At 46.6% G+C, this 12,503-nt stretch overlaps 1 protein-coding gene across 1 annotated transcript in view; it reads left to right on the forward strand.

The window, feature by feature from the left end:
• The window catches only part of FSTL4 (follistatin like 4), a 580,824-nt gene that overhangs the window by 42,719 nt on the left and 525,602 nt on the right, over positions 1-12,503 (forward strand). The window lies entirely within an intron of this gene.

Below are 12,503 nucleotides of genomic sequence, written 5' to 3' on the forward strand. Positions count from 1 at the left end.
AGTGTGCCTTTTCTGCCTCTAACTTATATTCCCCTGTTCCCCCTCAAACCTGGAGGGCCTTTGTGTCTGCTGGGCATGTGAGGGGAGCAAGTTGGAGTATGGAGAAGGCCCTGTTAACCCCTTTCCCACGGCAGACCAGGGCTAGGTAAAGGGGAGCCCTTGAATTGGACGAGTTTAGGTTTTTATTATCACACTGGTTTTTTGTTGTGTTTTGTTTTTTTCTTTTTGTAAACCTGGCAAAAAACCCTATTCACTTATTATCCTGTCCATGTCTTAACTCAGTGGCTGGAGTGAACCTGCTAATATGTGGGTTCAATCAAGTCCCTCCTCTGCTCAGACTGCTCCAGAAGCTTCCCTCTCACTATGAGTAAAAGCCATAATTCTCTGACAGTCTCCGGGGCTCCACATGAGCCAGCCCCCACAACCCTTCTTTGCCACACTCTCTACTGCCGTCCCTCCCACACTAAGGCTAGCGCACAGGCTCCCTGGTGTCCAGGCTCATGCTCAGCCCAGCACCATGCACCTGCCCTGGCTCTGCCTGGAATGCTCTTATCTGATGTAGCTGCGCAACCTGCTTCTTTTCTGTCTTGACTCAAACATGGCTCTCCCAACCTGACTGACGATAACCCCACTTTCCCAGCTGCCTTTCCCACCCCCAGATTGCATGTTGTTTCACTGTGTATTGCCTTTCTAACCCCTGGCATGTAAACTGTGAGAGGGCAACAAGGTTGTTTTGTTGTGTTTTGCTGCCTGTTTTGTTCATTGCTGCATTGATGCAATGTGGGACTTAGTAGGTGTTCAGTAATATTTGTGAGCAGATGAATGGTGGCCAACAAACAGCTACAAGATTTGCCAGAGGTTTCCTCCTGGGGCAGGAAAGGTGGACTGAACACAGAAATGATTAAAGGAAGCCTCATGAGCAAGAAGATTGTTCTATGCTTGCACCCTGTTACATGCTCCTTGTGGGGTCCATAGCATCTCAGAAAGGCAGTCTGAGCCCTGAAGGTGCTCAGGACCCTGTCAACATGTAAAGCAGTAAGAACTATGACCCAGGATGGGAAGGGAGCTTTGGGAAGTGATGTAGGGGCTGGAGTTTGAAGAAGCAAGTAGAGACCCATCAGGCAGGAGAAAGGGAGTCCACATTTTAGTCAGGGATGTGTGCTCAGATTTAAGGTATGCTGAGATATGGGGTGGGGTCTAGAGTGTGTGAGAGGCAGGCAGGGAGGGGAGGAGAGGACATGGGGTCTGATGGAAGAAGGCTTGTATTTTGCTGAGTTGGGTTCAGGGCCATTTCTGAGTCCAAAGAGCTGGTGAAGCAGATAACGAGAGCATCCAGGGTTTAGCATGTGGAGGGGTAGGCTCATTGCTGCTTCTGTTGTCACAGGACCAGCTCTTGGTCATTAGAATGTTTAGAGGGAATAAAAATGATATTTATAGCCAACTGGGACAGAGGCAGGGTGCTAATCTGGTGACGACACTCCATTCCCAGGAACAAAGACCTGTAATCACAGTTCAGCACTGAATGGAGGTCCCACTAGGGGATGTGGTAAGATGTTTTCATGGCTGTGTTGGGGCTTGATGATGCACCCGTGAGAGTCGTGGCAGCCATGACCTCTCACTGGCCGACGCCGTAGGTGATTGGCTCTTCCTTGTATTCAGGTTCTCATTGGTGGCAGGCACCTAACACCCTTATTAATATATTAATTCTATTTGGAGAGGGTGGTATTCTTGTGGCACCTTTCTCAATATGGATGAAGGAAAATGGGGAGATTGGGATGAGTGTTAGTTAGCTGTTGCCATAATAAAGCTTTATAACGAAACTTCAGCAACCTCAGCGCTTGGCCACAACAAGCCCTCTCAGGCTCAAAAATATTCAGGTTGAATGTGATTCACTTCATGTAGACTGCACACGGCTAGGTGGGGCTGAGGGCACTCCATTAGATTCATGTCTATTCCATGTGTGTTTCTCCTGGGGCCCAAGCTCAGAGAACAGCAGTCACCCAGAGTGGGCTCTTCTAGTGGCTTATGAACAACATGAATCAAGCTAAGCTTCATTCATCTATTTAAAACCTCTGCTCAGGTCACTTCTGCTAATCTTCTCTTGGGAGAAGCAAGTCACATGACTAAGCCCAGCACCCCAGAGGCAGGGAAGTATACTCTGCCCAAATTGGAGGGGAGGAAACTAATGGCCAAATTACCACAGGCTGCAGCACGGAGAAAGGATCACCAAGTTTAAAGATTAGGGGTCTTGTCTCAGACATTAGCAAATGCCTTAGTCTCTTTCTCGGAGACTGCACTAGGCTGAACAAGCGATTCCCAAACTTGTCCTTGTCCTAATCCCTGGAACTTGTGAATATGCTGTGTCACCTGGCAAAGGGGACTTTGCAGGTGGGATTAAGGTGAGGATCTTGAAATGTGGAGACAGGATTCTGGATTACCTTGGTGAGCCTGATATAATCACAGGGACCTTTATAAGAGAAGGTAGGAGTCAGAGAGGAGGCTGTATGACCATGTGGTGACAGAGCAGAACTGGAGAGAGAAGTCTTTTGCTGGTTTTAAAGATGGAGGAAGTAGCCACCAGCCAAGGAGTGCAGTCAACCTCTAGAGGCTGGCATGGAAGTGGATTTTCCCCTGGAGCTTCTGGAAGGAACCAATCCTGCTGATTCAACCAGCCCTTAGAGAGTTTAGCTCTCTAAGATGTATTTCTTCTGACCTTCAGAACTATTAAGAGAATAAAGTTGTATTGTTTAAACCAGTGAGTTTGTGGTAATTTTTAAAATGTGTATTTTAGTAAATTTTAGCAGACTCCCAACCTTGAAGATCCACTCCCCCACCCCCAAAATCCTGAAGGTTGAGGTACTATGAGTTTGGTGGTGTATTTTGGGATACATGTACGGTTGAGGGGCTTGGCATTTTCTCCCCTGTCACACCACACAGGGATGCCCTCCTGCTCTTGTGTGCAGCTTCCCTCCTCCTACTGCAAATGTGGAGTCATGTAGGAATAGTGGTTCATCAGTTCCCCTCTGTCCATGATGGGTGATTGGCCTTATTTTCCCTTCTCATTGGTGGAATGAGCTTAAAGCCTTATTATCTTTTGCATTCTACTAGCATTACTGGTAAAATTTGCCAATTGTATACACACCTGGAGGTAACTTGAATGTGCCATCTTACCCATGGTGGAGTATGGATAAAGCAAGGAGGACTATTTGAGAGTATGGCTCAAGAGCTGGCCACCTGAAGAAGGCTGTTCTACCTGACCACAAGCACCACATATGTTAGGGAGTTAGAACCATTAAAACCTGATCTAAGATATTATGGAGTCTTGTAACTTCTTTCCTTCTTCCTTCCCTCCTCCCCTCCTTCCTTCCAGCCTGGAATAATATAATCTGATATGTTTTTTTTTTAAAAAGCTAGCTAACTGATGACTCTGTGAGGCTGAGTGGAATGGACCAAGCTGACCAGGAAAGGGGCTGGCACACTAATCTGGTGAGGGGGCAATGAGAACTCAAACCAGGACAGTAACAATTAAGACAGATTTTCAAAGTAGAATCATCGGGACCAAATGAGCTTGGTTTGGGGCCTGTTTTATTTGAGGCATGTGGTGGACAGTGCCCAGCTCCCTTCCTCAGGACGGAGGCCCTCATTCCCTCAGCTGATCTGGGTGTAGGTTGATAATGGTCCACAACTGCATCCTTTTCTTCCCTTGGCTCAAAGGAGCTTCATTGCCCAAGGAGTCATGGAAACTTGGAAGAAATGGTTTCCAGAAGGATGGGAGTGAGAGTTTCTGCTGGATTTGGCAACATTGAAGTCACCAGTGACTTCATCAAGAAGCGTATGAGGAGGGGCCAGGTATGAGTTGTAGGGGCATGAAAAACGCATGGGAAGAGGAGCTGGACTAAGTCTTGAAGGAAAGGTAGGAATCAGGGCATGGGAATGCCTGCCAGGAAGGGGGGGATAATGTAAGCGAAGCTGAAGAAGCCACCTGGTTTGACTGGAGAGTGGGGAAGTTAGGAAGGATGGCTGGAAAAGTGGATGGTGTCCAGGTATGGCTATCTTAAATGGTAAGCTCTGGAATTAGAGCAGGATCAGACAAACTATCTCCATGCATGTGCAAATTCTGTTGGGTTCAAGATACTATTCTCTAGTAGGCGCTGGGCATTTGGTCCCCAGAATGTGAAGCTGGCTGTTCACATGGATGTTTTGACTATGGTTCAAGAACTCCATGTTTATGAATGCAGGTGTCATGAATTTTCTGAAGCGCATTCCATTAAGCCCATTGAATGCCTTGATCACCTTCTTGTCCTGTCCAGTAAAACTGTTTCTAATAATTTTTACTTTTATTTTAATTTTAATAAAATTATTTTCAGAGTTTAATTCTGTTTTGTGTAAATTACACAGGAAGGATTTAATACACCTATCAAATTGTATCCATGATAACTTCTGACATTCTGAATTTTTGTGTCTGTGACCACTGTTTCTATCAAAACCAATTTTCCTGGACAAATATTTGCAGATCTAAATTTTAACAAGACATTTTGGTCTTTATATGTATACATAATCTCTAACAAATTTTTCAGTGTGAAATTTTAACCATTATCCATTCTATTTGGAGGAGATTATTTCTTTTAATACAATTCATTATGACCAGAATACAAGGTTGATAGTTTATATTTATCTCTTCATTAATTTATTACAAAATTATGAGAGGCCAGTTTGCTGTCTTGTCTAGGATTTGGTGATTGAATGGTAAGTGCATTTGATTACTCTGTGTGCTGTGTAAATGGCCTCCTGTGTTGAGAGCAGGAAGTAAGGACACCCTGAGGGTCCTCACAGGGGGCGGGACTTCCTGCCTCAGCTCCGCACCACTCTCTAGCATTGAGCACTCACTCTGCAGTCATTGTGCTAACAGTTCACAGACATCTCACCCACTTCTCCACTCTTATCCTATTTTATAGAGGGACAAACTGCGGCATAGAGAAGTTAAGAGGCATAACTGGAATTGGAACTAAGGTTTGCCTGAATCCAAAAAGTCCACTCTTGAAACCATTGGATTTTGTGGTATCTCACTGCTTAGTGGGCACTCACTTACTTCCTGGTGCTATTTGTGCAGGGAGTTGGGAGTGGGTCATGGCCAGAGAATATCTGATCCAGATCCTCTATATTGTTTTACACACACACCCACACGCGCCCACACCCACACACTCACTTACTCCAAACATAGACACAAAGGCCCAGGGGAGAGAAGGGAGGAGCCCAGGGTCAAACAGCTATTGGGTGGCACAGCTGGCTACAGCCTAGGTTTCCAACATCCCCAGTGCTAGCCTCTGGTGGTGGTTGCTGCTCTGCTTAGCTCAGCTTTCTGCACAAGTGTCTTTGAATCTTCTCCAGTTCACTGCACAGCCAGTGTGATGAGGGAGGCAGGCAGTGTGAGTAGCCTGAGGCTGGGGATTCTTGGATCCCAATTTCCTTTTTGTCAGGGAAGTTGGGAGAAAATGCCCCAATGATGGGGACAGTTAAATCATCGGCTAGAAGTGACTATGTCTGTCAGTTGCCACATGGCCTTCCTAGGGTCTGACTTGTTCATTAGAAGGAGCTGAGTGGGGCCTCCAGACCTCTATCCCCGTTTATGGGATGTCAAGCAGGGAACAGGGGAGAAGGCTGCCGCTTTAGTTTGGGGGCCCAGGGACATACATCAGTTGCATTTCCCACCTCCACTGAGGTCCATTGAGTGAATAATGCACTCAGGGACTTCTGGTGTTGAAGCAATCACAGAGAAGCCTTTTTCTTGGTGCCATTATAACATATTTACTTGTTCTGATTATATAAGGAATGCTGGCTCATTGTAGGACAGTTTTCCTATTTCATAAGGACCATCCTAAGTAGAATCATAACAGTATGTGGATGAGAGAGAGGTCTTATTTTTTCCTTTCTTTCTTGAAAGCCCACATTTGCACAAAGAAAGGAAGTGTGGGTCTCAGAGCATGAGAAAATTACTGCACACTTGACCTAATTAGATGGAGAGGAAATTGACTGGCTGGTAACAGGCTGGGGTGGTTTTCTCCATGTGGAATTCTGGGGTATCTGTGCTGCCAGCTCTGACCCCCAATCCCATTGTCCCCCACAATCCCTGAGCTGTGACAAATGTTCACAATTGTATATGCAAGGGAACAGCGTTTTCAAAACTCTGCATCTCAGATATTTTCCACTAGTGCTAGGAGGGCAAGCTGGTTGTGAGAGGGGGGATGTAGCTGGAAGGTCACTAAGAGAACTTGTGCGGTCAGCCTGGGTGTCCTTGCCTTTCCTGCCCTTCCTCTGCCCCCTGGGAGTCTGGGTAGGAGCCTGCAATGCTGCTAAGTTAATCATAAGGTGATGACTTGGCTCTCTGAAGCTGGACATGCTCCTTCTGGCTCTAATAGTCCACCCAAAATGAGGCCCCACATCCAAGCACCGTGTTCCGACAGACTTTTTTTAGCCTGTCAGGCAAAGGTAACCCTGAGCCCTTTTTTGCTGGTCTGCCTTCTTTGTCATCCTTTCTGGGGACCACGTGGACTTTTCCCTGGCTTGGCATCTCAGGTAACCGGCTGTCTCAGGACTGTGCACACCATCCCCCAGCCTCTCAGCAGCCTGTGCCACCCTGGAGACCCCAGGCTCCGTTAGCAGCAGAGCCGAGGAGGAAGTCTCACATCACTGACCTGCCAGTGAGTCTTCCTTTGTTTAACTCCATTAGCAGCCAACCTATTAGACTTGGGGAGATAAAGATTCCAAAACCCACCTGTGCTCCGAACAGCTTTCAGCAGAAACAGTTGGTCTGCGTTCCTTTTGCAGATAGCTCTGGGTGGAGAAAGAAGAAATTGCTGTTGTATCTCCCAAAAGCATTTTGTAAAAGGACTATTTATTGTAGGTACAGTCTATTTTGCCCGACACCTCTCAGACAGTCAATAATTCCAGTTTGTTTATGATTATCCCCACGTCCTCCCCTCCATCTGCCTCCTGAGCTTGTGCCTCTTGCTGCAGCCGCCCCATAGAACGTGGGAGCATCTGTCTCTCTAATGACCGGCCATGGCAATCTCGGCTATTCAATATGGCTAGATGAAGAAAACATTTAATTTCTACTATATGGGGCACTCCAAAGCCAGATTTGACAACTGTTCCATTGAACACTGGTATTTCACAATTTCCTTTGATAACAAAAAGAAACAGTTCTTACTCCTGGAGGAATATATTTACAAGATGGGAAGTTGATAACCAGGCCACTAGAATGACAAATGGTTCTAAAATACACTGTGTATTGACATTGATGCACTGCCTTCTGTGAGATGGAATTCTTCCATAGTGTCTTGTTCACAGCCTGAAGGGCCTGTGAAGCAAGGGCCTGAGTCCTGTCGCTGGGGCCTTCTTGGATTGGAGCAGAGAGCTCTTGGGTGAGGTCCCCTGGGTCAGGCATGAGTGGTAGGTATGAGCACTGAGGGAGGGAGATCCCTGGGGGCTGGGGGGGGGTCTTGGGTCAGAATAATCTTCATATAGAGATGAGGTACCCTTAGGGCAGTGAAGGATGGGAAGGCCCTTGGTAAGTAGGGAGTTGCAGGGACAGGGACATGAAGGTATTCTATTTCCTACAGCCGAAAGTGAAAGGTGGTCAGTTGGGGGCCTGCACGGAGGGAGCAGCTCTGTGGGTAGGGAGAGGACTGCGGATGACTCTCAGGGCTGTGGTCTTCTGCCCGTGGCTGGGATAGATAGGTCATGGTCATGTGTGCAAGCAGAGGGAAGATATGCCTCCTGTCTCAGCTCTGTGGCTGCGGAGGGAAGGATCCCAGAGACAGGGACTAACAAGACCACCATCATTCAGGCATGCTTTTGTCCTGGGCCCTGGCTCAACATGTTGTAAGGCCAATTGACATGATGGGAGCCTGGGATGGTGAGGTGGCCATGCTTCTTGGAGCCCTCTGGGGTGGGGTTCTTGCTCCCATTCTAGAGACTTGTTTTCCTTCATGCTCTTCTCTTCCCATGAGCCATGACCGGCCCTGTGACCCAGAGAGGTACAGCCACCCTCGCCTGCCCATGCTGTTCCTGTTCATGCCATCCCCTGCCTGTCTTTCTGGGACTACACATCAGATGCCTGGGCTGTGATGGGAGGAAGTGAAATCTGGAGTCAGAGAATCTCCTTTTTCCCTCATGAAATCGCAGATATCCTCTGAGATTGAAGCGGTGAGAAATGGGCACAGAGAGTGTGCAGAGATTTTCCAAAAAAGCACTTTCCGCCATTTTGCTTCAATTCCCCACTGCTCTGGGCTTTTTTGAATAATTAATTGGTGAAGCAAACACCTGCCCTGGATTTTTTAGGTAATTAGTAGGTCAGGCACCTACCAGAAAAGAGGATTTTTTAGGATCCCTCTGGGTACCATGTTTTCCTGGCAACACTTTGTGAAGAACCCACCTGGCTTCAACTTGCTTCTTGGGTCAAAGTAAGATTCTATTCCGATTCCCCACACCTCCCAGTAATCTTGGTCAGCTCACCCTGTGGTGGAGCGAATCCCTACAGATCTGGATTGGGAACTCCCAGAGAGAATAGGATTTTGTGACCTATTTCCCTTTGCAGCACACATTTAACTTAAGGCGAAGGTGGATTAAATAACCTTTGTTAAGGGATTTTTAACATGTCTCTTGAGCTGTTATAATGCCAGCCTTAAATATTTCTACCCTAATCTCTATTCAAGTCATTTCTAAGGCTCAGGGTGATTAGTGATTTAGTGATACTTTTATTTTTGATACTTCCACTTTAGGACAGAGCTGAGAAGGGTGGCAGGGCTTGTGGGAGGGAGCCATGCAAGCCTGGCTCCCAGTTCTGGCCCCTCATCAGTTAAATAGGCTGGTGATCCCCGCTTTATCCCCTCCACACAAGATAGGGTGTGGCAGCTTTGGGAAGGGCAAGATGTGAACACGTTATTAGGTATCAGCATCATGTGGATGGGCCTCTGCCCTTCAATTTCAGCTGTTATTTCACTTAACAGCTGGACACTGGAGCAAGCTGTGCACTGCTCAAAGGTGCTCAGCTGAGGGAGCAAATGGGGTCTAAAATCTGGTCTACACTGTGATACCAACCTGTGTGGTGGGTTATGTCTGCCAAGGGTGGTGGCACATTTTCTGATTCATACAAAAGAATAGGCTGGTGGTGGCACTGGCTAAAAACCCTCAGTCTGGTCTCAGAGCAGGGACTGGTCACTCAGAAGTCCTTACCTTGTGAATCCTGACAGGGCACCTATGCCTGAGTCCATGCACTCTGGTTCTCATTTGCCCACCTGCCCCCAGCGTTCTGCCTGTCCCCTGGTTGCCCATGCAAATTGTCTGAAGTCCACTGTCACTGCATCCCTGAAGTGCCGGGAGCCCAGCTGATGGCCTCTGCTGGGAGGTGCTGAGTGTTCAGGATGAGCTCCTGTGACTCATTATCTACCCATAAGCAACCCACTGCCCCCAGAGGTTCCTTCACCTCTGACCCCCACCTCCTCCTGCCCCAAGACCTGGTGCTAGCACCTTGAGATGCCTGTGGGTTCCTACAGTCTCATGTCTGCCCTCCACCGTGGCCTCCAAGTTTGCTCCTCCAGCTCTATCACAAGAGAGCAGCTCTTGAAAAATTTCTTACCTGTGGTCCCAGCTCTCTCTCCCTGCCTTCTTCTGCCTGTTCCCCACATGGCTGAGCAGGCAGGGCCTGGTGCTGCTACCCCCACAGTTGGAAGGCTTGATTGGGCCATGATGTTGGGTTTGTCTGTATTTAAGGAGAATCGCTTGGCTAACTCTGCTGCCTTTGGCCCAGAGCAAAGGGCCTTTCCATCTGGCCCATCTGCCCAACAACCTGAGCATCTCTCTGGGAAAGCATGCAAATCCCCAGTTAGCAATTTAGAAACTTCCTTTTGTCTTGTATGCATAATTTTCCCCCAGCGACTCCATAGGGATGGGGCAGGGGGAGGTGTCATTGGTTGAAGGCAGGGTTTAGGGGCTCAAAACTGAGTAGCTCAGCCTTTTAATTGCCCCTTGGGACTCCCTATCCATTCCCCACCAATGTGACCTAAGTCATCCTCTAGCCTCACTCCCAATTTACCCCAGGACCCAGGCAAGGTCTGAGGCCAGGAAGAAGTTGGCAGTGGCCGAGGAGCAGGGGACAGGAACTCAATCAAGGGCATACAGAAGTTTGCCAGCAGCTCTTTAGGTGCTAATAAAAACAAAAAGAAAATTAACCTACATTCATTCTCTAATCAGTAGATCTTATTAGAGCCTGGTTACATAATCTATCTTGGTTTATATTCTCTTTTAACCTTTTTTTTTTTTAATTGGTAACAATAGAGCTTAAGAGCCTCATGTTGGACTCATACATCTGGCTGGGGTGGGCTGATTGAGGCACTTTGTTGTAAGCATAATTCTGGGAGAACCAGAGGTCTCTGCACAAATGAGAGGTTGTTACTAACAGTGGTTGCTTTGTGTTGTGGGAGTTGCAATCAGGATTGATCAGTGTTGCAGTAAAGGGCCACTAAATTACCAGGTGCCAACTGCTCTGATAGAATCATTGGGGTTGGGTTCTGTGTCCCTTAGCTATGGGTCTGCCAGAGCTAGCTAAAGAAAGTTGGAGAGGGGAAATCTTATGTTTTTATAGAATAACAGGGGTGGCATGTTTAGTACACTGGACTAGCCCTGTGCCCCAGCCTCCTAGGTCTTGCTTTCTCTGCTGTCACTGCAGTAGATGGCAGGAGGCCTCAGTCCCCAGAGGACACCTGTGGGAGAGGGCCCACATTAGGCACGATGAACAATGGGGAAAACCTGGCAGGGCTAAGGTATGGCCTCTCAGCCATGTGCTTTCATGGTCAAAGAGAAGCTTCTCATCTCTCTTCACAGCACCCCTGGTGGCCAGGAGGACTTACTGGAGCATTTCCTTCAGTCCTCAGCCTGGGGCAGAGGCTGTTTCTTCTGCTTTTTATTCTCACAGCTGGGCTACAGCGGTTGCCAATGGTCTGCCATTGTTATTTTCAATGGCTAATTTGGTCATTTTATTACCTAAATGTCTATTCCACTTCTCTCTCTCTCTTTTTTTTCTTGGAACACAGCTCTTTGCAAACTGTCGATGTCTCTTTGCAATACCCTTCTTCCTTCTGCTCTGGTTCTTATTCATTTAGGGTGGAATTGGTGTTTCATTTGATCACTGCTAGCAGTTTGGCTTTTTGGGCCAGAAATTATTTTTTTTTCTGCCTGGGGGAAAAAGTCACTATATTTAGAAAGCAATTTTCCCAGATTCAGGAGCCAAACTGATTTTGTGATTCAGAAATTAAATGGAAAAATTTTTTTTTTTTGCTTTGTAAATTTCTAATTTTCCTTCAGAAGAAATATATGAATAACTATGTGCATGTATCTGTCTGAAAGGACAGAGCCATGTTCATGAACTTTCATTTATAATCATCTCCAGTGGCCTATAAATGAGAAAGAATGACAATCACATACACGTTTAAGGCCTGTTTGCTAACTGATGTGCTCCTCAGAATGACGTATGTCTACACTTTAGAATCCCTGATTTGTAGATCTAAAATCCTTTGAAACAAGGAGTGATAAGACAGGCCTCTAGTACAGAGCCTTACTATGAGTGTTTCAAGGATAATGGGGTTGTCTCAACTGAGTGGAGTTCTTACTATTAATTTTCTTTGCTTTATTTTTTGAGGCATCAAAAAACTTGTTTTGCCTAATATATTAGCATTCATTTCTAGGCTTTGAAAACCAATCCTACTTTGAAAGGAGAGTTTTAAATTTGAAATATGAGGCCTGTATAGCGGTGCCTTGAAATCATTAACTGTCCCTTCGATATTAATTGCGGGTATATCCATCATGGGGAACTTGTTTGTCATTAATGTGAGGGGGATGCAGAAGCAGAGTCTTCTGGAACCCCTCCAGAGGTAATGTTGTCACTCAAAACTTTGTTGTGGAATCGATTTGACCTCAGAAATGGGCTGTCCCTATTGACAAAATGACAGTTGGTAGTTTTAACAAAGCTGACTAGTGGCAGTTTCAGCCAACGGGATGGGAGTAGGTTTGTGGATGAATCTGCCAGGCAGCTTTGGCCCCAAGCAAAGTTTTTGTGGGCAAGTCTCATGAGCCTGAGGGGTCAAAGGGCAGGGCACCTTGAAATTGATGTTTAATTCTACATTTCTGCCAAGGAGATGACTTATTAGCAACGCAGCCCAGCTGTCACAGGCTTGGGGAAGGTGGTGTTTATATTTGTTTGGACTGCTGGCGAAAGGAACGTCAATCTGTGTATATTCTCTATGTGAATTTAAAAATTGCAACCTGGGGTGCCTGGCTGGCTCAGTCAGAAGAGCATGAGACTCTTGATCTCAGGATTATGAGATCTACATGTTGGGTGTAGAGATTACTAAAAAATAAATAAAAACTTAAAAATTGTAACCATCCCCTCCTTTCCCACCAAGAGCCTCCATGGGTTGTTATTCTTATGTGTTTATTGACTTGCATAC

This window comes from Panthera pardus, unplaced genomic scaffold (genome assembly GCF_024362965.1).
Source record: "Panthera pardus isolate Hobbes unplaced genomic scaffold, ASM2436296v1 HiC_scaffold_2, whole genome shotgun sequence".
Classification (NCBI taxonomy): domain Eukaryota; kingdom Metazoa; phylum Chordata; class Mammalia; order Carnivora; family Felidae; genus Panthera; species Panthera pardus.